The sequence below is a fragment of the Symphalangus syndactylus genome, chromosome 6 (assembly GCF_028878055.3).
Source record: "Symphalangus syndactylus isolate Jambi chromosome 6, NHGRI_mSymSyn1-v2.1_pri, whole genome shotgun sequence".
NCBI classification, from domain to species: domain Eukaryota; kingdom Metazoa; phylum Chordata; class Mammalia; order Primates; family Hylobatidae; genus Symphalangus; species Symphalangus syndactylus.
The window spans coordinates 49,012,320-49,036,920 of record NC_072428.2 but is presented as its reverse complement, the minus strand read 5'-3'; the positions used below and the strand labels follow the sequence as shown (position 1 = coordinate 49,036,920).

The 24,601-nt window shown below is 39.5% G+C and overlaps 1 protein-coding gene across 4 annotated transcripts in view; it reads left to right on the top strand.

The window, feature by feature from the left end:
* The window catches only part of SYT9 (synaptotagmin 9), a 246,322-nt gene that overhangs the window by 31,997 nt on the left and 189,724 nt on the right, over positions 1-24,601 (top strand). The window lies entirely within an intron of this gene.

Genomic DNA, 24,601 nt, shown 5'->3' with positions numbered 1-24,601 from the left:
ATAAATAACAAATTCATTCATGAAGACAGGGCCCGTATCATCCAATCACCTCTTTTAAAGGCCCCACCTCTCAATACTACCAGATTGGTGATTAAGTTTCAACATGAGTTTTGGAGGAGACATTCAAACCATAGCAACCAATCCCAAACTGAGGTAAGTGAAGCTGCACAGTAGTTTTAAAACTCAGTTTTACTGAGCCCTAAGATTCTGCAACATTGTCTTGAGGCCACCTACAGGTGGACTTAAGAAGTGAAACTGAAGCTGCCCCTGATTCCCACTGCAAAGAGCAGTTAACACTGGTACCTGGTTTAAAGAGGGTGGTTCTTTATTATATTTTACTTGATATTTGACTTGATTTAGCTGAATATAACTGTTCTTGTGTTCTATAATACGGAGAAAATTTTGAATGAATAAAATTAGGTATAGTTTTAAGTAGTAAGGTTCCGAGTAGCTTAAGAGGATTAAAAAACACGGAAGATTTTTTAGATTCTCACATTCTAATTCTTACAAGTGGAGAAGAAGGGGAGACTGCGTTAACTTGGAAATAATACTGATGAGCACAAATGCAAAGTGTTATGAGCACACAAATGAAGGGTCCATGCACTACCTCTAGGAACTTTAAGGAGGCATATTCTATGAAGATATTTTCAGGAATGCTGATACCCAGAAAGAATTGGTGTTTTGGAAACATCTAGAGAATGGTCAAAAATGTATGTTAATTTATGTTTGAATCAGGAAGGAAGATATCTCTCTGCCTAGGGAGAGGGAGTAATGATAACAGATGCCAGAAAACATCCAATAGAGGCAGGAGCAATGCCCACAGATAAAGTTGGGGAGCTGGCCCAGTTCTCACAGTGGAGGATATGTGGACCCTAGAAACTCAAGGCTTGTGAGCTTGGTGTCCATCTCTGGCAAAGTCCTAAGCCAATTTAGCAGATGGCTTGAGAGCACTTAGGAAAGATGCTGGAGAGTTAGTTTAGTAAAACGAAGTCTTGATAAACTTCCATGCTTGTCTTATTGGTAGAGTCTGTCTTGGCTTCAGCAATATTTTTCATTGGGCAGTTTATGATAACCAATATGTCTTTTTTTCCATTGAGAACAAATAAACTGATTCAAGGAAAGAATAGGAGGGGTGAAGCCCATGCCAGAGAAGCAGGAAGATACTTCCTTATGGGCAGCTTGATGGAGCCAGATAGAATCTGCTTAAGAAGGCAGCGGGAAGCTTAGATAATCTACCAGGTCTAGGTGCAGAGTGTCCCCTAATACTGCATTTCCCAAACTGAGAACCATGACCACCTCCTGCCTTCAGAGATACTCTGGGGTATTTATTTAAAATGCCCCATCCAGAATCATGATCTCTGGAGGCATAGCCCAGGAATCTATACTATTAACAAGCTTCCCAAATACTTAGCAAGCACATATAAATTTTAGAACTATTGCTTCAAAGATAAGATTATTTGCTGTGAGGAAAGCTACCCAGTTAGAGAAATAGAGAAAGTCTTTAGTTGTTTCATAAGCAGGTTCATTTTTTATATATGATTGTGACCCAGAAATTTCTGATTTCCTCTACATCTAATTGCCCTGGGTCAAGCCCAACCCAAATGCCATCTGGTGACAGCCACTTATGCTGCAAAAGCAGAGCTGTTGAGGCAAATCTTTTGAGCAGTAAAATGGGATTTTGCATCAGGTAAAGATCTTAGGTGAAGAGCAATGAGACATACTGAAAGAAACTCAGTTCTACACGATTCCTTGAGAAACTCAGTCTCCATGCTGCCTGGATTGGGGGCAGGGATGTATCAGTACATCTGTAAACAGCTAATTCTCCAGAATAGAAAAGGTATGCATAAATATATACACATACGTTTATTATAAGTGTTACTCATATAAATGCTGTGTGGTGCACAATTCATAATAAAATACACATTGCATTTTATTGATTACATTACAATTGATTCTCACAGAATGCTTTTCTTGATTTTTGTCAAACTCCTGTATCCATAGCAACCTTAGGTTGCAGCTGAGAAATGAGTGTAGGCCCAACAAGCCTGTTGGTTGATAGCTTCATTTATGTTAACAAGTAAGAGGAAAGTAAAACAATGACACACGTCAGAACTTCACTTATTCATCAATAATCTGAGCAACTTCTTGAATCAGATAATAGTTTTTTAATATTGGAAGAATATGTCCTCAATATTTTGTGCTGTTTACAAAGTAATGTCTACAGACAAGACACACTTTTCATCTGTTATTAACATTTTCTCCAGCACTATCGTAAGACTTTCATAAAACGTCACTTTCAGAAGACCTCAACAAAATAATAAATAAAACCTTGGTTTGTGGTGTTTGCAAGTTTTGTGGCATAAGTGCTCCCAGCCTGGCTCTTTTCAAGCTACCAATAAGATATTGCTAACCATGGAGCTGGGAAGAGATGTGCAATAGTGCATCAATATCTAGTATTTCCAGGTGGAGAAGAAGGGATACTATAGATGTCAGTACTATAGATGTAAGTAAGGGATACTATAGATGTAAACGGAGAAGAAGATACTAGAGATGTAAGTAACACTGAGAGCATAGACAATAAATTGTAGTTAAATGAGTAGGAAATGATAACTTTTGAGAATCATCTTTGAATATCACCTTTGACTTTTGACTATTACCTTTGTTTTCAGCATAATTTATTTAATTTTACATTTATATAATTTAGTTTTTTATGGTGGCCGTGTTTAATAATCAGCTCTCAAAATTTCTGAAAATTTAAGTTGATTCTTATGAGCTTCTGTGAGCTGAGTCTAATTCACTACTGAATGGGCAGATTTTCTGAACTCACAGATATGTGACGGGGTTATATCTCTGCTTTTATGCAGGATCATATGTATGATACTCAGGCACATTTCTATATTTGCATAAAAATGCAGCTCCTCTAAACCAGAGCATAACAGTATCATGTCTGACAAATGTGTCCTGCCCCTGGGCGTCATAATGAGAGGAATTCCTAAACAGATGAGATCAGATCCAATAGAACAGGTTTCCTCTGTCATGTCTGGGAAACTATTTATGACTCATACTCTTTGCCAGCTCTGTGTTTTGCATCAGTAGATATTCTGACATGTAAAGGTACCCGTCTCATGTTGCACCCTACTGATTTCAGCAAAACTGTTTGTGATACCTTGACACTTTCTACAAGCCCTTCGGAATACAGTGATGTTATGATATTACTGCTTTTTACATTTCCACTTCCTTTCTTCTATACCTGTTCTGTAAAAGGGTATTCAGTTTGCAATTAAAATTTGATGGCAGCCTAGCTGTGGCCATGAGAGTAGATTTTTGGAGCCATTTACTCAAAGCCAGATATAGAATTTATTTGATAAATAATTTCAAATTTTCAAAAAAGTTTTTGGAGCTGAAAGTTTGAGGCTATCTGCCACATAGAAAGATATGAGGATTTGAGCTACAACTTTTATGTAAATTCTTATTAAAAACAGACAGTGCTGTGCAATGTTGTTTCTTGGACAGAATTTTTGGATGGTAATAGAATAAGCTATATACTTCTAGTGCACAATTATTTTCTCTCTTCCTGTTTTCTCGCTGTTATGCTTGCAAGCAAATTGTTAAATAAGTTCATTCTGCTCCCCAGAAGCATTTCCGGAAGTGTCTTGGAACTTCCCACTGTAAGTACCTGGGCTCTATCAGTATTTTCTGTACTGACCTTTGTAATTATGACACAGGGGACTACTTAAACAGAACTTTGCTTGCCAAACAAATATAAGCACAAAATTGCTTTAAGTTGCTAACCGTTCTTCCTACTGTGGACATTGGCCATGACCCAGCAACTTGGCTGCTATTTCAGCCATTAGAGATTTTCTATAGGTCCTCAAATACTATCTCAAGTAAAAATTCTTGTGGAGTCCACTCATTCCTGGTTGGGGTAAGAAAACTTCTCTCCTAATAATGTAATAAAATGTTACTTTATAAAATGAAAATAAGCAACATTCTTTCATATTATAAAGAACATAACATAAAACCAAATAATCTTTTGGCAGAGAGGAGATGCCAAACCCATTTCAGAACATTTATGTTATTTTTCCATGCTCTCTTCAAGCCAAGTTGATTGCATACAAATCTCCTAAGGGGATGTGCAACTGATTCCATGGTCCTGGCTCAGGGCAAAAAAATGGAACCATGACTGAGGGCTTTTATAAAATATCCTTTGCCCAGGTAAATATGGAGGTGCGAGTTCACAGAGACAGGCAGGTAGACAGCTGTCAGGCTAGGAACTCCAGGCTCCAAAGTGCTGATGACCAGCAGTACCTAATTACAGCTCCTCTAGTGTGCACCTCTCTGAGTACTGTGTGCATGCTTGCCAGCCCAGAGGTGTCTTCAGTGGCCATCGGGGTCCTCCAACCTGGAGTAGCCTGTAGGCAGCATGGTGGGAAGTCCCTGAGAGGAGAAACATTCTTAGGTGCTGTCCTGTGCTTTCTGGCAGCTGTTTCCCTTGAGACACAGCCCCTTTTGATCCCTTTATGGATCCTTGTGAGTCAGAATTTGGAATGTTTCAGCCTCCTAATTTAAAGCATGTTTTCTTTAAATTACATTTAACTTCTCTACATTTTATAATTTTTAATAATAATTATCCAAGTAATATATGCACCGTGTTAAAACACACACACACACACACACACACACACACACACACACACATTACCAAGGGAGAGAGAGAAACAGAGATTGAGAGAGAGAGAGAGAAAGCTTTAATTTAAAATGGACCTGTGGGTCCACTCCCAGAGGCAACCATTTTTAATTACTCTTTTCTAGTTTTAGGTTTCTGATAATTCCCACTATTCTGTAAACAATGTACTTGTACTTTAATTTTTGGTTTACCAACTTTAGATTATATATGTATGTGTGTGTATGTATATATACACACAGCCTAACATATATATATATATATGTTATATATGTTAAGCTGAATACTTACTAAGAAGCAGCTATTTTTGCTCCCAGACTGAATCAAATGCTTTGTAAGACTCAGTGAAGTTATTTTTAAAACTGCTGGTAAATTAGGATGGAGAAAAACTGTGAAAGATTGAAGACAGTGGTAAAAACCTAGAAGGATTTTCTTCTCAGATTGCTCCACAAATATTTTTCATTTCTTATTCTACTTTAAGGAAATGCAAGTTGAACACACACACCAAACTGCATTATGGGTATTTTTTTTGTAAAAAGCCAATACAAAAATATAATCAGAGGACCCATATTCAAAGAAAAGAACATTACCCTTTGTCAAAAGCTCAGTTAATGTTTTCAGTAAAAATAAAATATTTACATTAAAATAAAATATTTAAGGTTTAAGTGGAGGCGGTTTTTGATTTAACTGACTTTTTCAATTAACTGATCGCAATCGCATTAGCCAAGAAGACTTTTTAATATTAGAGTACAGTGGTTAAGAGTAGCCTTCAGCAAGTTATTTCACCTTTCTGTGCCTAGATTCTTTATCTGTTAATTTGTAGTAATCATGGGTTTTCATGATAATCAATGAATTGCCTTATCACATCATTGACACTTGTTAAGAACTCGAATGTGGAGCTATTGTTATTGCTATTACAATATTGTAATTTTGTAAAAAAATTAGTAACTACCCAGTCTTGAAGTGTGATTGGACCCTCCAAAAAAGGCAACACGGTTTTATGCTAATCTCTTGCCACTTGAAGATTTCCGTTCCTTGCATCTAAAGTCTTCACTTATCTCCATTAATTATTCAAAATCTTGTCATGTTCTAATTGACTTGGTATTTGGCTATTAACTTTCCTTTATGGCATTATGTGTTTCTTAGGCTATTTTATAAGATTTTCTATCATAAAATACTTAGGATATTTCATAAACAAGGAAAGCATCTTTTAAATAAAAGCGTATTTCTTCACTATATTGTTAAATATATCCAGCCTCTTGATCATACATTTTGCATTGAGAAGCCAACTTTCTTATTTTTGACAGTATTCTTCTAGAAAGATACTCTTTAAACCTGCACAGAGCTGAGCCTCAAGTTACTGCCACTTGAAGGTTAGGTACATTAGTTTCCCTACTTTCTCTTCCTTGAATTCCTTTTTCCTTAATTAGTTGGAGTACATTCTCAAGTAAGTTTTTCAAAAGAGAAACATGGTATGTAAATATCGAGTCCTTTACATTTCTAAAAATGCTCTTATTTTGCCCTGATATTAAATAATGATTTGGCTAAGCATACATTCTACAATGAAAATCATGTTCTCTTAGTATTTTAAAGGGATTGTTTCATAGGCTTCTAGCATTCTAGATTCCTTAAGAGAAGTCTGAAGGCAGTCTGCTTCTAGATCTCTTTATAGTCTTCTCTCTCACCTTGAAGTTCTAGTATTTCATAGCAATATGTCTGGGTGTGTTCTCTTTTTCATTCATCTTTCTCAGCATTTCCTAGGACAATTAATAAAAACAAGATGTCTTTCATTCTGGGAAATGTTATTTTTTTGCCAATTTATTCTGCTCCCTTGTCTGTTTTCTCTTCAGGGAGCCTTCTAGGTTAATCTTCTATGTTTCCTTGTTCCTTTATTGCCTTATATCTCTTTGCTTCATATTCCTAGTGTCTTCAAAGACAAAAGTTTACCTCAGAGTACTTTAGTATGGGTGAACCTTTTGCTCCCTCCCCTACTTCTCCATACTTTTTTCTCTTTACAAGACACATTCACCATTATTTTTCAAAATATCACCTAACTATGGAGTTTGGGCATTGGGAAACAAACAAACAAAAACTCAGCATGAGTTTACCTGGACCATTGGGCTTTATTTCCACCTCCCTAAGACACCGAGCTATCCCTAGTACCTATTTCAGAGGAATTTGGGAGCTAAAGATCAGGCAGGATTCTTTCTCCTTTCCATGACTGTATTAGTCTGTTCTCATGCTGCTATGAAGAAATACCCAAGACTGGGTTATTTATAAAGGAAAGAAATTTAATTGACTCACAGTTCCACAGGGCTGGGGAGGCCTCAGGAAACTTACAATCATGGCAGAAAGGGAAGCAAACATGTCCTTCTTCACATGGAAGCAGCAAGAAGAAGTGCAGAGTAAAGCAAGGGAAAAGTCCTTTATAAAACCGTCAGATCTTCTGAGAACTCACTATCATGAGAACAGCATGGAGGTAACTGCCCCATAATTCAATTACCTCCCACCAGTCCCTCCCATGACATGTGGGGATTATGGGAACTACAATTCAAGATGAGATTTGGGTTGGGACACAGAGCCAAACCGTATCATTCCACCCCTGGCCCCTCCCAAATCTCATGGCCTCATATTTCAAAACACAATCATGCCCTTCCAACAGTTCCCTAAAATCTTAACTCATTCCAGCATTAACCCAAAAGTCCAAGTCCAAATCTCATCTGAGACAAAGCAAGTCCCTTCTGCCTTTGAGCCTGTAAAATCTAAAGCAAGTTAGTTACTTCCTAGATACAGTGGGGTACAGGCATTGGGAAAATACACCCATTTCAAATGGGAGAAATTGGCCGAAACAAAGGGGCTACAGGCCCTATGCAAGTCTGAAATCCAACCGGGCAGTCATTAAACCTTAAAGTTCCAAAATGATCTTCTTTAACTCCATATTTCACAGGTCATGCTGATGCAAGAGGTGGATTCCCACAGCCTTGGGAGCTCCACCTTTGTGGCTTTGCAGGGGACAGCTCCCTTCCTAGCTGCTTTCACGGGCAGGTGTTTAGTGTCTGTGGCTTTTCCAGGCACATGGTGCAAGCCATCAGAGGAGCTATCATTCTGGGGTCTGAAGGATGGTGGCTTTCTTCTCACAGCTCCACTAGGCAGTGCCCCAGTGGGGACTCTGTGTGAGGGCTTTAACCCACATTTCCCTTCTGCACTGCCCTAGCAGAAGTTCTCCATGAGGGCTCCACCCCTGCAGCAAACTTCTGCCTGGACATGCAGGCATTTCCATATATCCTCTGAAATCCCATGTCTTCTGCACATCTATAGGACCAACACCACATGGAAGCTGCCAAGGCTTTTGGCTGGCACTCTCTGAAGCAATGTCCTGAGCTATACCTTGGCCCCTTTTAGCCATGGCTGGAGCAGCTGAGATGCAGGGCACCAAGTCCTGAGGCTGCACACAGCAGGGGGGCCCAGGACCTGGCCCAGGAAACCATTTTTCCCTCCTAGGCCTCAAGACCTGTGATGGAAGGGACTGCCATGAAGGTCTCTGACATGCCTTGAAGACATTTTCCCCATTGTCTTCGTGATTAACATTTGGCTTTTTGTTACTTATGCAAATTTCTGCAGCCAGCTTGAATTTCTCCCTAGAAAATGGCTTTTTCTTTTCTATCGTATTGTCAGGCTTCAAATTTTCCAAACTTTTATGCTCTGCTTCCTCTTGAATGCTTTGCCACTTAGAAGTTTATTTCACCAGATATCCTAAATTATCTCTTTCTAGTTCAAAGTTCCACAGCTCTCTGGGGCAGGGGGCAAAATGCTGCCAGTCTCTTTGCATAGCAAGAGTGACCTTTCCTCCAGTTTCCAACAAGTTCCCTGTCTCCATCTGAGACCACCTCAGCCTGGACTTCATTATCCATATCACTATCAGCATTTTGGTCAAAACCATTCAACAAGTCTCTAGGAAGTTCCAAACTTTTCCACATCTTCCTGTCTTCTTCTGAGCCCTCCAAACTGTTCCAGCCACTGCCTGTTACCCAGTTCCAAAGTCGCTTTTATATTTTCACATATCTTTATAGCAGCACCTCACTCGCTGCGGTATCAATTTGCTGTGATAGTCCATTCTCATGCTGCTATGAAGAAATACCCAAGACTGGGTAATTTACAAAGGAAAGAAGTTTAATTGACCCACAGTTCTGCAGGGCTTGGGAGGCCTCAGCAAACTTACAATCATGGCAGAAGGGGAAGCAACCACACCTTTCTTCACATGGCAGCAGCAAGGAGAAGTGTAGAGTGAAGGGGGGAAAAGCCCCTTATAAAACCATCAGATCTCTTGAGAACTCACTCTCTATCACAATAACAGCATGGAGGTAACCATCCCCATGATTCAATTACTTCCCACTGGGTCACTCCCATGATATGTGGGGATTATGGGAACTACAATTCAACATAAGATTTGGGTGGGGACACAGATCCAAACCATATCAATGCCCATGTTAAATTAGTGGTTATTTTTATAAGTCCTTGAGTGAAAAGTTCAGAACCCTGACCAACATCAGTCTCAGCAATGTCTACTTCTTCTCAAGACAACATTAAGTAATAATTGGATACCATCACCCACACTGGTTTCTCAGCTCAATAGTGGTTGTGGTCTCTATCCTTAGTTATTCAAAGGCCATAATAGAAATTGAGTTACTCACTATCTTAGAAGGGGAGAAGGCATTCTCTCATGCTGAAGTTTCTTACTCATAACCTGGTTATTGCATCTTCCTCTTGAGATAATCTGCATCCCTTTTTTATGACATGATAAATAATGATGACTTTTAACTGCAACTTTTTCTTTCTTATTTTGGGACAATGAGATAATGGCTGTCTTCTAGTTTCTAACAAATTATATGGCAGCAAACATCTAGGAATTCCCAAGACAATATGGAGGTTATGAAAAGACAACCAAACACCTTATGTTTTTATTGTTTCCTTATTATATATTGTATAAGTTTGCTGATGGAAGTGGTATTATTTAAGCCCTGTGCACCGTGTTTCCCAAGTGATAAATAGCAAGCTATATGTTCCCAGTAGAGAGAAACATCATAACATCATGGCAGTTGGCAGAGATGCTCCCTACACTTAGCTTTACAGAATTATCCAAGGGTCTTCCGACACAGACTCCTAGAGACACAATAGTGGGAAATAAGTATGTGACTGTCAGGGGCCTGGGAAACCCTGGGAGGGACCCCAGACTCTTGAGGTGGAGGGGCAGTACTCCATAGGAGTACTTTGACAGAAGGGCTTGAAAGGGACTATGTACCTGGCTATTATTGGCATTTGGTAAAACTATGGCATTATATGTATTTGTAAAAAAAAAAAAACTAACTCTTCATCTACCTTCCCCTTCCTTAGTTGATTTTCTTCTCTTATATTTTTATGATAATGTCTCATCCTTTCTAATACCTCTTATTTCTATTCCATTTATTATTATCTAACCCACATATCTTCCAGAACATCACCCAAATGTCTTCCAGAATATCATGCCCTTTTGGGCCTGATACATTAGAATTGGATATCTAGGTCTACTGGATCATTACCCCTTATCTGTCCACAGATAGGAAGGACCCCTGTCCTACTACTTCTTTTGTTTTCCTGTGAGTCCCCCATTGGGGATATGGTGGAGAATAACATCTTACATAAAATGAGCCATTTTTTTTGGCTTTGCTGTCTTTCATCTGAGCCTACTGCATTTGTCCTCCTTCTCATTTATACTTGTTCTTACTATTTGTCTCCTGATGCTGCTCCTGTTTTCTTTGCCTTGTTGTCTGCTAACCTCTGTTCTGTCCATAGACCACTGTCTGATCTCCCACTAGTGATGCAGCCTCAATTTCTTCCACTCTTTCAGGTGTGAGAACCCTGCTCTCTCTATGGCTGCTCTTTGGAGTCTTCATTATTCCTGTCTCCAGTGCTCACATTTCTGGTATTTAGGGAGGCACTTCTATCTCATGCCCAGCTTTTTATAGAGAGTGTCTCATGGCAATGCTGCCTGGACCCCTGGTGATACAGGATGCTGATGGATGCCCAGAAAAGTGTGAAAAGTTCTGTGCATCCTTAGGAGAGCAAATTTCCATCTAGGGCCAGAGGATCTGGAAAATGTTAGTAAAACACCTATTTGTAGCCCTCTTTCCTGCCTCAGTCTCCAGAGCATCATTTGAGATGTGCTGCAGACTCCCCTCCTTCCTCAGTATTTGTTCAGGAGCTGCCTGAGCACTCTGGCTCCTGTTCTTCCATATGTACCTTTGCAAGGCAAAGATCCTATCTAGTGACCAAATTTCAGTAAAATGAGACAGCTTGGTTTATCATAGAAACAGAAAGTAGACCAGTGGTTACCAGGGTCCGGGGGAGGAAGTTAGTATTTAATGGGTACAGAGTTTCAGCGTGGGATGGTGAAAATGTTCTGGAGATGGATAGTGGATCACCACTACCACAGCACAACAGGAAAAATGTAGTTAATTACCACTGAACTATACTTTAAAATGGTTAAAATGGTAAATTTGATGTTATGTATATTTTGCTACAATTTTTAAAAATGTGAATAAAAAACTCTACTTGGTTTAAAGAGAAGTGAAGATTACAGAAATGTCTTAGGACAAGCAACACTGCCTGCTCAGAGCTATAGCTCTGTCCACTGCCTGTTATGCAGAATTTCTGTAACTCAGAGAGGGCAGGCCTGAGGAGAACACTTTTGAAAAGAATTGGTATTCTTTGTATCTTCTAGTTTGATTTAAGAGTAAACTGTGTTGTAATCTTAAGTATTATTTTTCTTTATTGATCAATGATTTTTAGAACAATTACTACATTTCTTAGTCATATGGCATTGTTAATAATCACTCTAATGAATAAATGCCAACTGCTATGCATGAATACTGATAAAAATTAACAATTTAAAAGAAAACGTCTTTATTTTAGTAGCATGAACTATTTGCTAAAAGGAAATTGACTTCAAATCATATTATTTGTAGAAAGCTGACAGTTGAATACAAAGACACAATAGCTTATGCTTTTAACCAATTACTAATAGTCGAAACCTGACCATGCTTTCAGCACAGACAGATCCATGATCTGGGGTATAGAGGTGTGTTTCAGATATAGCAGTACAAGTAGTAAGGAGTTATACATTGGAAAAAAGTCTGTGCTTTTAACCAGAGACAAGGGTTCAAGACAGACAAATGAGGAAAAAAATAGGGAAAATTTTGAAGCAGGAGTTCACTCTCTATTCTGACATTAGGCAACCTTGCAGCTTGGAAGTATTTCTCAGGAGACACTTTTTTAAAGTTAATATTGACCATAGAAGCAAGACTATTTGGAGCTATCACCAGGCACTAAGAACTTCTCCTGAAGATTCGTTTCCCTGAAACAGTCTGGATGGGCCACTCCAGCCCCAGTTATATAATACCTCCATGAGCAGCAGCTCAATACAATGTGTTATGAGGTTAATTTAATACATGATGCTTGCCCCAGAACCAATGCTCCTTCTACTATACTGCTCTGCCTCCATGGAGTCTTAAATGTTTAGAGAAGCATGAAATATTGTATCATTTTCAATCATGATGAAAATGTAATCTTAATGCCTATTGTATATGTATATATACTTAAACACACAGCTTCTTTGCCAATTCTTTTTCCTAAAGCACATTTTTAGTGGAGTAAGGAATAGTTATAAAATAGAAATGATATGTAGCTTAGAATTTTGTCACTCATTAAATTTGAGTTCCTCTGGTGTGGCAGGTATTTTGCTAAGTTGTAGGAGATACTTTAGAGATAGATTTTCTCACACAATTTGAGAATATGAGATCTGGAAGCCCCTTAATATATAAAAGCTCATCTCATTTTGTATGTTAGGAAACAACTCAGTCTACAGTGAATCAATCTGAGTCCCAGTGGAAACAGGTGATATGGTCAAACTAGGTAATTTGAGGAGAGTTTAGTACAGGAACATAAAACAAAGATATGCTCAGGATTCAAGGAAAGGAGCAAAAGATAGTGCAATACTCCAGGGCTAGTAATAGTAGGGAGCCATTGCTATCCACGGGCCTGAAAGAACCCCAAAAAAAGAGCTGTGGCTTTCAGTAGAGGGACACATGCAATGGGGTGACTTAGCGGGAAGAAAGTTGGAGGAACAAATGCTATAACTTCACTCATCTGCCACCCTCCGATTTCCCTCTAGGGCCCCCTTTTGGTTGAACTCAACAGAATCCAAATGCAAGGGAATCCCTTGTTATAGTCCATGTAGGTCAGCCTCACAGAGCCCAAAGCTGGGAAGAGAGTGGAGGAGAGTAGATTTGCAGTGGTAAATGGAACTTCCATAGTTCCCTACTGAAAGACTTAAAATGCAAATGTTAGGACATGGTTTCAGTATTCATCAGATGTTGGAAGAGAGTCTTTGACTCTAAAGGGCAGCACATATAAATGCTGTGTTATTTGAGTATAGGATATTTTAAGTTTCTAATTTGAAGAGAAAATATTGTTTTACAATCATAGAATTATAAACTGAATGCCGAGAACCTGAGCAGCCTGCAGATACTCACACACAAAATGCATTGGCCCATTGCTCCCAACAGCTCACCAGGACTCACCAGGGGCTCTGCTCCTTCTTTCAAGAACTATGAGAAGGCTCTAGGGAGGGTCTTACATGTGTTTAAAAACAAGTCTGCACCCAATCTCCAAGTCATTTTCTCATATATCCTGTGTCTTGCTCAACTGCTGTGCTCTGGGGAAAAAAAAAAAACAAAATCTCCTCGTGTAACTCTCTTCATGCTAACAGAAGCCTGGAAGTCTTCTGCCCATACCAACATAAGTACAGCTAGCAGAGAACATGTATGCAGTTCTGCTCTCTAAACACATGCAGGGCCATGTGTTTAAGGATCAAGGCCTTGTCCTGAAGGTGTCCAGCTATGCTTGAGGAAGGCCAGGAGGGGAAGTATGCCTAATCCTGGGGTTTGGGGCAAGGACAAACATCCAAATATTGCACCATGCCTTGTGTAGGAAGGTGAAGGTCAAATAGAAGGGAGAGGCAAGACTGAGTGTGGCTTTCTAATCAATCAAAAAACTCACTTCTTGGAATGGAGAAGTGAGGGGTGAGAGAAGTGAGCAGGAGCATTTAGGGAAAAGTCACTTCTCATGGAAGGCAAAAATGGGAAGAAACTTTCCCACATTATATATTGCTTTATGAGATTTTTCTAAATGCTCATTCACAAAGGTGATTATAAGCAGCCTTTTGATCTTGTTCCACAGGGTAGATGAGAGATTAAAACATGAATTTGATCAAAGCAAGACAAGATCTGGCCAAGGAAATGACATCCACTGCAGAAGTATGGAAAAGGGTCCTGTGGGAAGTGTAAAGATTTGAGCCAATACAGTAGTGCCAAGCTTAAAAAGAATTTCAGGCAACACTATGAAAGCACTGTGACAGGTTTTATACAGATGCAAGTGCACAGCCAGGCTAGGAGGAATCTTTTCCTCCATTGTAAAGGTGAGAAATGGCCCAGGAGAGAGTGCAGGCAGCCCCAAGTCTCACAGCAGGTGACAAAGCTGGTCTCCATTTCCTGAATCCCATTCCCCTCCAACTCCACACAGCCCTACAGGGCAGGTCGGGATCCCACTTCCTATGGACACACCAGAGGGTTGTTGACCTCGTTGGCCTGTCCCCAGTCCCCACATGTTCTTGAGTTTTGTTTCACAGTTCTTTTCGGCAAAAAGTCTCAATGGTCTAAAACTCTGCACATCAGATTTTCTGTAATTTCAGAAGAATCCAAGCACATCTGAGTGTTTCCATTTACACTGCACAGGCCAGAATCCAATGGTGTAGAAAACACTGTAGATTTTGCAAGCACTTCCAATTATGTGGGTGTAAAATATTCTTAAGTAGATTTTCCCCCAATTAAATAATTTCTGGAGCAATTGAGTAAAAAGAAAGCAGAAACCCAGTGGCAAACCTAATAATGATTCCTTAACCTTCCTGTTATGCAGCCAGTGGGGACTCAGGTGCAACAGGGTTATGGACACAAGAACTTAAATCTGGCTCTTAGGGTATATGGCTCCAGGCTGTTAGTGTCTAGCTTCAGCAGCCCCTGCCCGATCTGGGCAATGCAGGGGTGGTGATGCCAGTATGAAGAGGAGCTGGTCACACTGATGAGACAGCACTTTGCAAATAGAAGGTGTAACAGAAAGTGTTCTCTCAATGCTAATTTTAGGCCAGCTCCTTAGTTAACATAGGCAGAATCATCTGGGCAGCCTTCTGAGGAAGGAATCAGAGAGCCAGAAACAGTCATATTTCAGATGTTCTTCCCTCTGTGTCAGTCACAGAAAAAAATTGCATTTAATGCCATTTGCCAATTTCTATGTTCCAATTCATTTTACTAGCCCTCAAACTTCTTATATTTAAGGCAGCAGAGTGCTCTGTTTACCTGGCTCAGTGTCTTAAAAATGGTATGGCCCTGCAGACCCAAGTTAATGCTCCTTAATCTTTGCAATTTTCACCATGAGTCAGAGCTAAGAGAGCCACATACATGTCTGCTGCAAGAATGAAAAGCAGGAATGGCCCTAAGTTTTAGCCTTCAGTTAATTAGCACTCACTGACTTATGGTCACCAATGAGCAGTATTATAATGGTTTTTGTCTTAGATACAGACATTGTTGTGTACGGCAAGTCATATGGCAGTTTCACAAGAACCACATAATATGAAAGCCATGCCCAAACCTGTTACGATAGAAGAAGATCATTGAGGGGCAGTGACCCAAGGTCACAGAATATAAATGATGGCAAAGCTGGTCTTAGGTCACTTGGAATATACAAGCTGTTTCCCAGGGACACCATGTAAAGCTCAGCAAGTTGTGCCCTGTGCAACATGCATGGCCATAGAAAGAAGCCCTCACTTTCTGTTTCTCCTGGTGAAGTCTTTTGGCCACATGACAAATGACCTGGGTTTTATATTTGTATAAGAGAAGTAGTAATAAGTAGGATTTGGCTCACTCCTCATCTATGGTGTCTAAGTCTATTTGGGCTACTATAACAGAATGCCATGGACTAGATGGCTTATAAACAATAGAAAATTATTTCTCACAGTTCTGGAGACTGGGAAATTCAAAACCAAGGCAGCGGCATATTTTCTGTGTCCTCATATGGTGGAAGAAGCGAGGGAACGCTCTTAAGTCTCTTTTATAAGGACACTTATCCCATTCATGAGGGTTTCACCTTCATGACTTAATCACCTCCCAAAGGCTCCACCTCCTAATACCATTACATTGGATGTTGGGATCTCAACATATGAATTTGGGGGGGACACAAGCATTAAATCTATATCATTCCACCACTAGCCACCCAAAATCTATGTCCTTCTTAACTGCAAACTACATTCATTACATCCCTAAAGCCCCAAAAGTTTTAACTCATTCCAGCATTAACTCTAAAGTCTGAAATCCAGTCTCATCTAAATATTATCTAAATTAAATATGGATGAGACTCAAAATATGATTTATCCTGAGGCAAATTGCACTTCCAGCTGTGAACCTGTGAAACCAAACAAGTTATGTGCTTCCAAATACAATGGTGGAAAGGCATAGGATGGACATTTCTATTCCAAAATGGAGAAACAGAAAAGAAGAAAGAGGTAACAGGTCCTGAGTAAGTCCAAAGTATAAGGCAAACGCCATGAGGTCCTAAGGCTCAAAAATAATCCTCTTTGGCTTAATATTCTGCCCCCCAGGTTCACGGGGACTGAGGGCCTGCCTGGGGCTGTGGCTTTTCCCCGGCTGCTTTGCCAGGCATAAACTGTGCCCCTAGGGTTCTGCCACATGGCCCACACACCCACACCTCTGGGCAGCCCTTTCCCCGTGGTTCTCAGTTCAGTGGGGCCATTTGGCCTATTGAAAGGAAGACAATTGCCATCCCTTTTGAAACCAAGGAGGCAGCCCCAATGATCTGTAAATCTTCTTCAGGGTCATTCTTCATTTCTCTTGATAAATAGTGAACGTTCTCAGCTGAATAGCATTGTGGTCCCATCCTGTAAAATCCAAATCTGACAGCCTTCCTTCATTCCTTCTCTCTTCCTTCCCCTTTGGTTCAAATTGGCAGTTTCTCTGCTGGAGTGGGTGATTAAGTTTGTGGTTCATACCTATACTAATCTCTTAAATAGTCAGTTGGCCACACTATTAGTGTTCTCTTCCAAACATGGGTTCTCATTTTTTGCAATATGGATAGACTGAGAATTTTCTAAATCTACAAGTTCTCATTCTGTTTTGCTTAACAATTCTGTCTTTAAGTCATTCTCTCTTTCATTTTACTATAAGCAGCCAGGAGGAGCCAAGCTGCACCTTCAAAACTTTGGTTAGAAATAGCTTCAGCTAAATATCCCGTTTCATTGCTCCCAGCTAAATATCCCGTTTCATTGCTCCCAAGTTCTACCTTACACAAAACAGCAGAACATGAACACAATTAAGCCAAGTTATTTGCCTCTTTATAACAAGGATCACCTTTCTTCCAGTTTCTAATAACACGTTCTTCATTTCTCTCTGAGACTTTATCAGAATGGTGTTTACTATTCATATACTACCAACATTCTAGTCATGGACACATAAGTATTCTGCAAGAAGCTTGAGGCTTTCTCTACAGCTCTCCTCTTTTCTTTCTAAGGCTTCACCAGAATTGCTCTTCATGGTCCATTCATGGTAGTGTAAGCTTTTTCAAGCATGCACCTCAAAATTCTTCCAGTTTCTACCCATTACATAATTTCAAAACTGCTTTCATATTTTTAGGTATTTATTTGTTTCAACAGCACCCCCATTTCTTGGTATCAATTTCTGTGTCTTATGAAAAGGCCTCTCTGAACTCCATGTATTGGTCTATGTACACCTGACTTCTAGGCTATGGTAGTACTCTGTAAATTGCAATTAGCACTCTTGAAATTTTCTTGATTAGTAGTTCCTTGAGGGCAAGGATTCGTTTTATTTATTTTATATCCCTAATTCAATACTTAGCAAATATCAGGTACTCAATAGGAGCTCATTCTCTTGTCCTCAGTAATTCAGTTCAATAAGCACCTGTTGAGCACCTGACATTGGTTTGATGCCAGGCCGTTTTTTAAAGCTGTAGGAAGCCTCAGTATTTAGTAACCGAGGTAATTATTTATTTGCAATAAGTCTGATATGGAGCAGCCAAATCCTGAGATACCTCATGAAAAAAACAGAAACAATGACTTACATTCAGTGAGCACTGCTACCTTACTAAATATTCACTAAACCCCCAAAAGATAGATACTGTTATTATCCCAATGTTACTATGACAAAACAAGATACAGAAAATTTATCTATGGTTACACAATGTTGAAATGCAGATCTTGACTGTATAATTCTATAACTTGTGTTTACAACTACTGTGCTATGGTGCCTGAAGTATAATTAAATAATAATGTTTTGGCAATATTGCATTTCCCAGACAACTTAAGTTCAATCATTTAAACATAAAGTATCTGATTTAAACTAGAATCTATTACATGCTTCTTATTCAAGATGTTGCAGGATCACCACTCAGGATGCCCTCTGCCCTGCTGAGGTGTGTATGGATCTAAGTTCTCCTTCACTGGATAATTCCAGATTGTTATGATGCTTGAACTCAACAGTTTCTCCTCCTTGGTCTCCTCTTCTTCCTCCTTCTTCTTCCTGTTTCTATTTCTTTTTATTTAAATAGACTTTAATTTTTAGAGAAGTTTTAGTTTCACAGGAATATTATCTTTTTAAATTGCAAAAGAGAGATACATTCATTTTATAAAGTTTAAAAATACAGAAAATAAGATATTAAATAAAGGCTTTGTATTTACGTGAAAGGGATATTGATTAGGTAATTGTGGCATGAATTGTTCTGGATTATCCATAAGGTTTCATTGTATTCATTCTTAATACAATGTTTCCTCATTGGTTCAGCAATCTGAAACACTTAACATCAGAGCTGTCTGGTCCCACCTGTTTCCGCTATCTAATTACATTACCACCTTCCCTACAAAGCACCATTGATATCCTCAAGTTCTCCATGGGCTGATTTTCTAACTAAATTTCCCAGTATTATATTTATCAGCCCTCCCTCTGACACAAACATAATTATCTGAGGATCAGGAAAATGTCTTGTATTCTAAACCACGGTGTGTGTGTGTGTGTGTGTGTGAGATCAGATTTATTCAGAGTTGAGATGCTTGCTAAAAATGGAGACTCTGGACCTCACCCAAGACATATTAAATAAGAATATCTAAGATTGAAGTCAGAGATTCCACCTACCAAAATATGTTTTATTTTTACTTTCCATCAGGAAATTGACAAGCATATTTAAAAGTAGAGAGGTTAATATAATAAACTCCATGTACTCAAAACTCAGTTTCAACAATTATCAATTCATAGTCAATGTTATTTTACCTATAATGTGAAGCAAATTGCGGACATATCATTTGACTATTTCTGTATGTATGTAGAACACATAACCACAATACAATTATCATACCTAAAATAATTAACAATAACCTCTAATATCATTACATTTTTAGTTCAAATATTTCTTGTTTTGTAAATGTGTCTTAGTTGTATGGTGTTTGAAACCCAATCTCGTAGCTGGTCCAGGCCGGACTGGCCCTTCTCTAGGCCTGTTGCTCAGCTTGCATGCTGGGACTTCCTTCCACCAGTCTTCCAACTTCAGTACAGTTTTTCCTGTACACTGTGTTTTCTGCCTCATTTTAATCTCCTACATTCATCCTCAAGTAACTTGCTATGATAAATACATTGAAAATAATTTTTCTGACTTGTTTTGAAAGATGACTTTTTCAGCCCTCACACTTTATTGATATCATGTTTGGGTATAGAATTCTAGTTTGAATGTAATTTTTTCTCAGAAGTTTGCAGGCATTATTCAATTATCTACGATTTCTGGTGAAAATTCTGATGCCACTATGGTTCTAATTTCTTTGTTATTTTTTCAAATTCATTTTGTCTCTTAAGTTTTGTGACTTTCTCTACTCTTCGTGGTTTGAAATTTCACAATAATGCAATTAAGGTAGTGATATTTTATTATAGATGCTCAGTGGACCCCTATCAAGTTGTCCTTCAGTTCTAGGGGACTTTGCTTTTTTCTTTGATGACTTTCACCTTCATTCTGTCATTCTCTCTGTCCTCACTTCTGGAAAATTTAAATATTAGACCTCCTGGATAAATACTCTACATATCATATCTTTCATTTAAATTTCCCAAGTCTCTGTTTTGTTTTTCTCGGTCTACATTGAGGTACCTGTTCCTTGACTTTGCTTTCTATTTAATTTTTCTTTTATTTCACCAATCACATTATTTTACTTCTAGATCAGATTGGATCTCAAGGGTGTCTTTTTCTGGTTACTGCTGCAGTCACAATTCTCACCCTTGGTTGCTGTTTTATAAATCTCAGTACACGAATTAATTTGCCTCTTGCATTACTGTAATTCGTTTCATGTCAGGGGCCATTTATTCTGATGGCTCAGCTTGGTTACCTCTTTTGAGGTGTTGATTTGCCCATTTCTTCCGTGACTTTTCTTTTTTTGTCTGTTTATGTGTTCTTCCTGGCCCTTCACAGTTTAGGAAGACAACCAATTTTTCTCATCCATGTGAGTATGTGGGCTTAAATTTTTTACTTGTTGGCCAGTAATCACTGTCACTCTAAAACAGGTCCACTTTTTTTTTAATGCTAGCAGGAATCCTCTAGTATTATAGATGTCCAGCTGGAATGTCTGCTGGGTCCAAGGTGTCATGGGTGTCTTCTATCTGGTGTGCTAGGGATGTTGCTACAATGCATCATGTCTTATGGCTAGGGCTAATAGCCAGTAGAAGAGGTTTCTGACAAACAGGCATGATTACAGGGCATCCTATGCCACACCTTCCCTGGGAAGAATACACTCCATGCAGCTCTGGGTATAGTTTTATGCATGGTCACCCCGAAAACAGCAATACTTCTAGGGATTTGGATCAGAATTGGTTTGCCATTTGCCTGTTTTCATCCTTGAGGGTCTATCTGGCTATTACCCCAACTGTTGGAAAAAAGCACTAATTATGCTATTCCTGTTCTTTAGAAAAATTACGTCACGACTATTTTTAATGTCATATATTTTTCCATTTTTAAAATGAGATATACCATAAATGACAATAATATATCTCATGAACACATATAAAAATTAATAATAAAACAAATGGTCATGTTTCTACCACCTAACTTAAGAAATAACATCTTGTGATTCTAAGCTGTTGCTGCCTCTCCATTTTTGGAGGTCATGGGTCTGAGGTGGGAAGTATGGCCTTAGTGATTCCAAAGTAGCTTTCTCGCACCTCTTTCTGAAAAAAACAAGAGAAAGGTAGAAATGTCCTATCTAGAAGGTATACTCAGCTATTTGTAAACGTAAGTCTAGACAGTTATGCTTGATGTCTGGTGTGGCTGTATAGGTCACTAATGGTGTTTCCTACAGGCATTTCTCTCCGGGCCACTGCTAACTCACACAGCACCTTTGTGTAAATCAGGAAAAAAGCCACTCCTGCCATTTGCCACAATTTAAAAATAACAATATGCACAAAAATCTATAATGACTATGACTGTAACTGGTGCCCCCTAGAGTTTACAGGCCACAACCACACAACCATAATTCAAGGTAGACATAGCAGATGGTACAGGGCTCCTCAGATGGGCTTCATCACTTACTGAATGCCTACTGTGTGCCAGGAACTCTTTTAGATTCTTGGCAGTCAGTGTTGAGATAGACAAAATCTCTGGTCTTCTGGATCCCCCACGACTGGACTTCTGAGCAGGCTGTTTTGTGAGTGCATGAGCTGTAGTCAACTAACAAGCCGAAGGTGTTCTTAAACTGGGTCAGGGGTCCTATGGTTACTAGTAAAAGTGAGGCAGAACTTCAATTTACTTAGCATGCTATCTATGCCAAGTGAATCCTGAGAGGTCATGTTGTACTAAGCTGATGAGTTCAGAGGTCACATGGGGTTCTTAAGTTTATGATGACCCTACATCCTAATTTTCCCTGGACAATCCTAGGTTAAGTATCTTATCCCCATGTAATTATTAATATAACACCTTTTCTCTCCTAAAACTTTGGACAGTAAATTATATGATCACACAAATTACCTTTTTTTTTTTTTTCTGTGCCAATATCCCTTCAAAATCCTAGTGACTTAATACACTAAATATTTAGGTTTTGCTAATGGATCTGTGGATCAGCTGTAGCTTTGTCCCAGGTTGTCAGTCATGTTTAAGTTTACTCCTTGTTTTGGACTTTGGGCTAATGCCACAAGTCTTCTCATTATGGCGGTCAGGCTGGAAGATCAGCTCTTATCTGAGAGCTCTTTTCTCATGCAGAAGGTGGGAGCACAAGGGACCTTTGCTTCAAGGTGGCATGGGCCATGTTCACTCGTATTTCATTGGCCAGAGCAAGTCATATTCCCAAGACCAACACTGGGGATTGGGATTTATGCTTCTCCCTTGGAGAGGAGCCCTGTGATGGGGCAGAGTGACTAATAACACAGCTATCTCATCACATTCCTAAATCCTACGGCCTCCCAGTGTGCCCCTTCTCCAGCCTTTGCTGGTGGTGGTCTCCTAGCAGTGTCTGTGTCAGGTCAGAGCTGAAGTGATTAACAGAATGTAGAGAAGTTTTGTCTCCATTTAGAGTACAGAATGTATTAACAGATTTCACTGCTATGTGGAGCCTATTTCACGTTGGAGAGGGTGGGATTGATGTTTGCAGCCTGATTACCTGGGACAGGGTTTCCTCCTTCCTGGTCCCCCAGCACTATCACCCATCACAGAAGTCTGCACCAGCATATTGTCTGCTCTCCTGTGTCAGTGGTCAGAACCAGGTGGAGTCTGGGGTCAAACCATGCTCTCCCCACCTCATGTTGGGCTCTGTGAGGTATAGTTCCTAGCTCCTTTTACTTTGACCCCACTGACTCCACTCCCTTTTCCCCATCCCTGCCTGTTGCTCTGCACCTGGGATTTTTAATTTTTATTTTCTCTCAGTCTTCCTTCATTTGCCTGTGTTAAATATTCAACACTAATTGGCTTTTCCTTTAAAATAATTCCAGATATTCCTCAAAGTTACTGGTTAACTAACGAATTGATGATGCCCTTTCTTATTTTCCACTGCTTATCCCATTTCTGTGGGATTTGAGGAGACAAAAGTGAAAAAGATTTGCACAGTTACCCATATTGAAACTTCAACCCCAGTATTTTCAAATAGAGATATAATATTGTTTCAGTAGAAGGGTGAAGATGGATTGGGAGGCAAAGAGGAAATATGTTAAATCCATCAACAGCCCTGGCAGCTGGCTTTCTTTTAAGAGCAATTTTTGATAAACAGTTTTATCAATTCACAAGAATGACCAAATACCTTCACAGTCATATTAAAAAGCACATGGATGGTAGTTGTTCAGCTGGACTCAGTAGGTAAGTGACTTGCAGGAGGGGTTCCCATGCATGCTTCAGCAGAAATACAGCTTCATACAAATCATAGTATGTTGGCAGTGCTGTGCATAGTTGAAATTGTGAGTACTAAATGACTAATTTCTAATTTTCTCCTTTGTTAGAATATGAATCTGTAAAGACATGGCATGCGCCTATCATGTTCCTCATTGTATCTCCAGAGCTTAGCGTAGCACTTGGCATGTAGTAGGCATTCAGAAAACTTTGGTTGAAGCAATGCAAATATTAATGATGGGCAGTAGAGGCAAACCCTGGGGAGAATCCTTGGGGCTCCAGAGTGTAATGAAGCATCGTAATGGCAGGCAGGGTTGTCCTTTAAAATAAGGATTTTACAGCCACCATAGTGCCAGAAATGCATTCAGATTGATGCTCAGCCTCCCTGGCTCTACTGTAGCCTGGAGCAGAAGCCTGGAGGAGGTGAACTGTTTTGAACCTTAGGGGCACAGTCACTGGATACTGAACTGCCAAGACTTGCTGACGCCATGGGGCTGTGGTCCATGATCCATGTAGCAGATGCTGTCATTACCTGCCATGTCCCCTTACCACTTCATTGTGTGCCTGTTGACCTCCAGTGCAGCCTCTGCATTGATTTCAATGTGGGATTTTCCTGGCCACTGAAGCTTACTTTGTTCATCTGGGCTGCAGGTTTCAAATGATGGGAATTTAATGCCCTTTGGGAAATGCCCTCTAATTAATAACTAAAGAGAGCTAATGTGTAATACCTTGGATCCCTTGCCACTTGGGTGGGGTATATCTGAGGTGTATTAAGCCTCCCTAGCAGGCTTAACCTTTACTCCTTCACTGTAGGAACTGGCTTGATAATGTACCTTTTATTGGCTTCCTTTTCTGGATCACTTCTCCTGTGTTTCCTTCTCCTTCTAAATAATGCTTTGCCCTTGAATACTTGTTTTAGAGTATGCTACTGGGGAAACCCAAACTACAATATTCTATCCTGCATCCTGAGGACTTACCACTGAGTGGGGGTTATTCTTGAAGCTGCAAAATTCACAGAAGATTTGAGCTTTATTTTGCTTAGAACCTTAAAAGTTAATAGGAAAAATAGAACCAAAAAAAGCACTCTAGTTTCTCTTATTTTAAAAAGTTGTGACTTACACAATTCCCCAATTATATTATACAGCTCTCTGAGATGACAGAATAATTTTTAAGGACATTTGAAACTGCCCTGCTCAAAAAACATTAATAATTGGTGCTGCCTGTAGGACAGAGTCTCATTTCACTTGAAGGGCATTCTAGTCCCCATGAATATATCCATTTTCTCGCCATAGCAGGCTGTTTATTGTTTCTAAACATGGCTTGCATGCTGTGATGCCTCCTCTGTGTTTCTGCTCACTGGTCCTCTGGTTTGTGTATGAATTCTCATTGTCACCACCCCAGAAT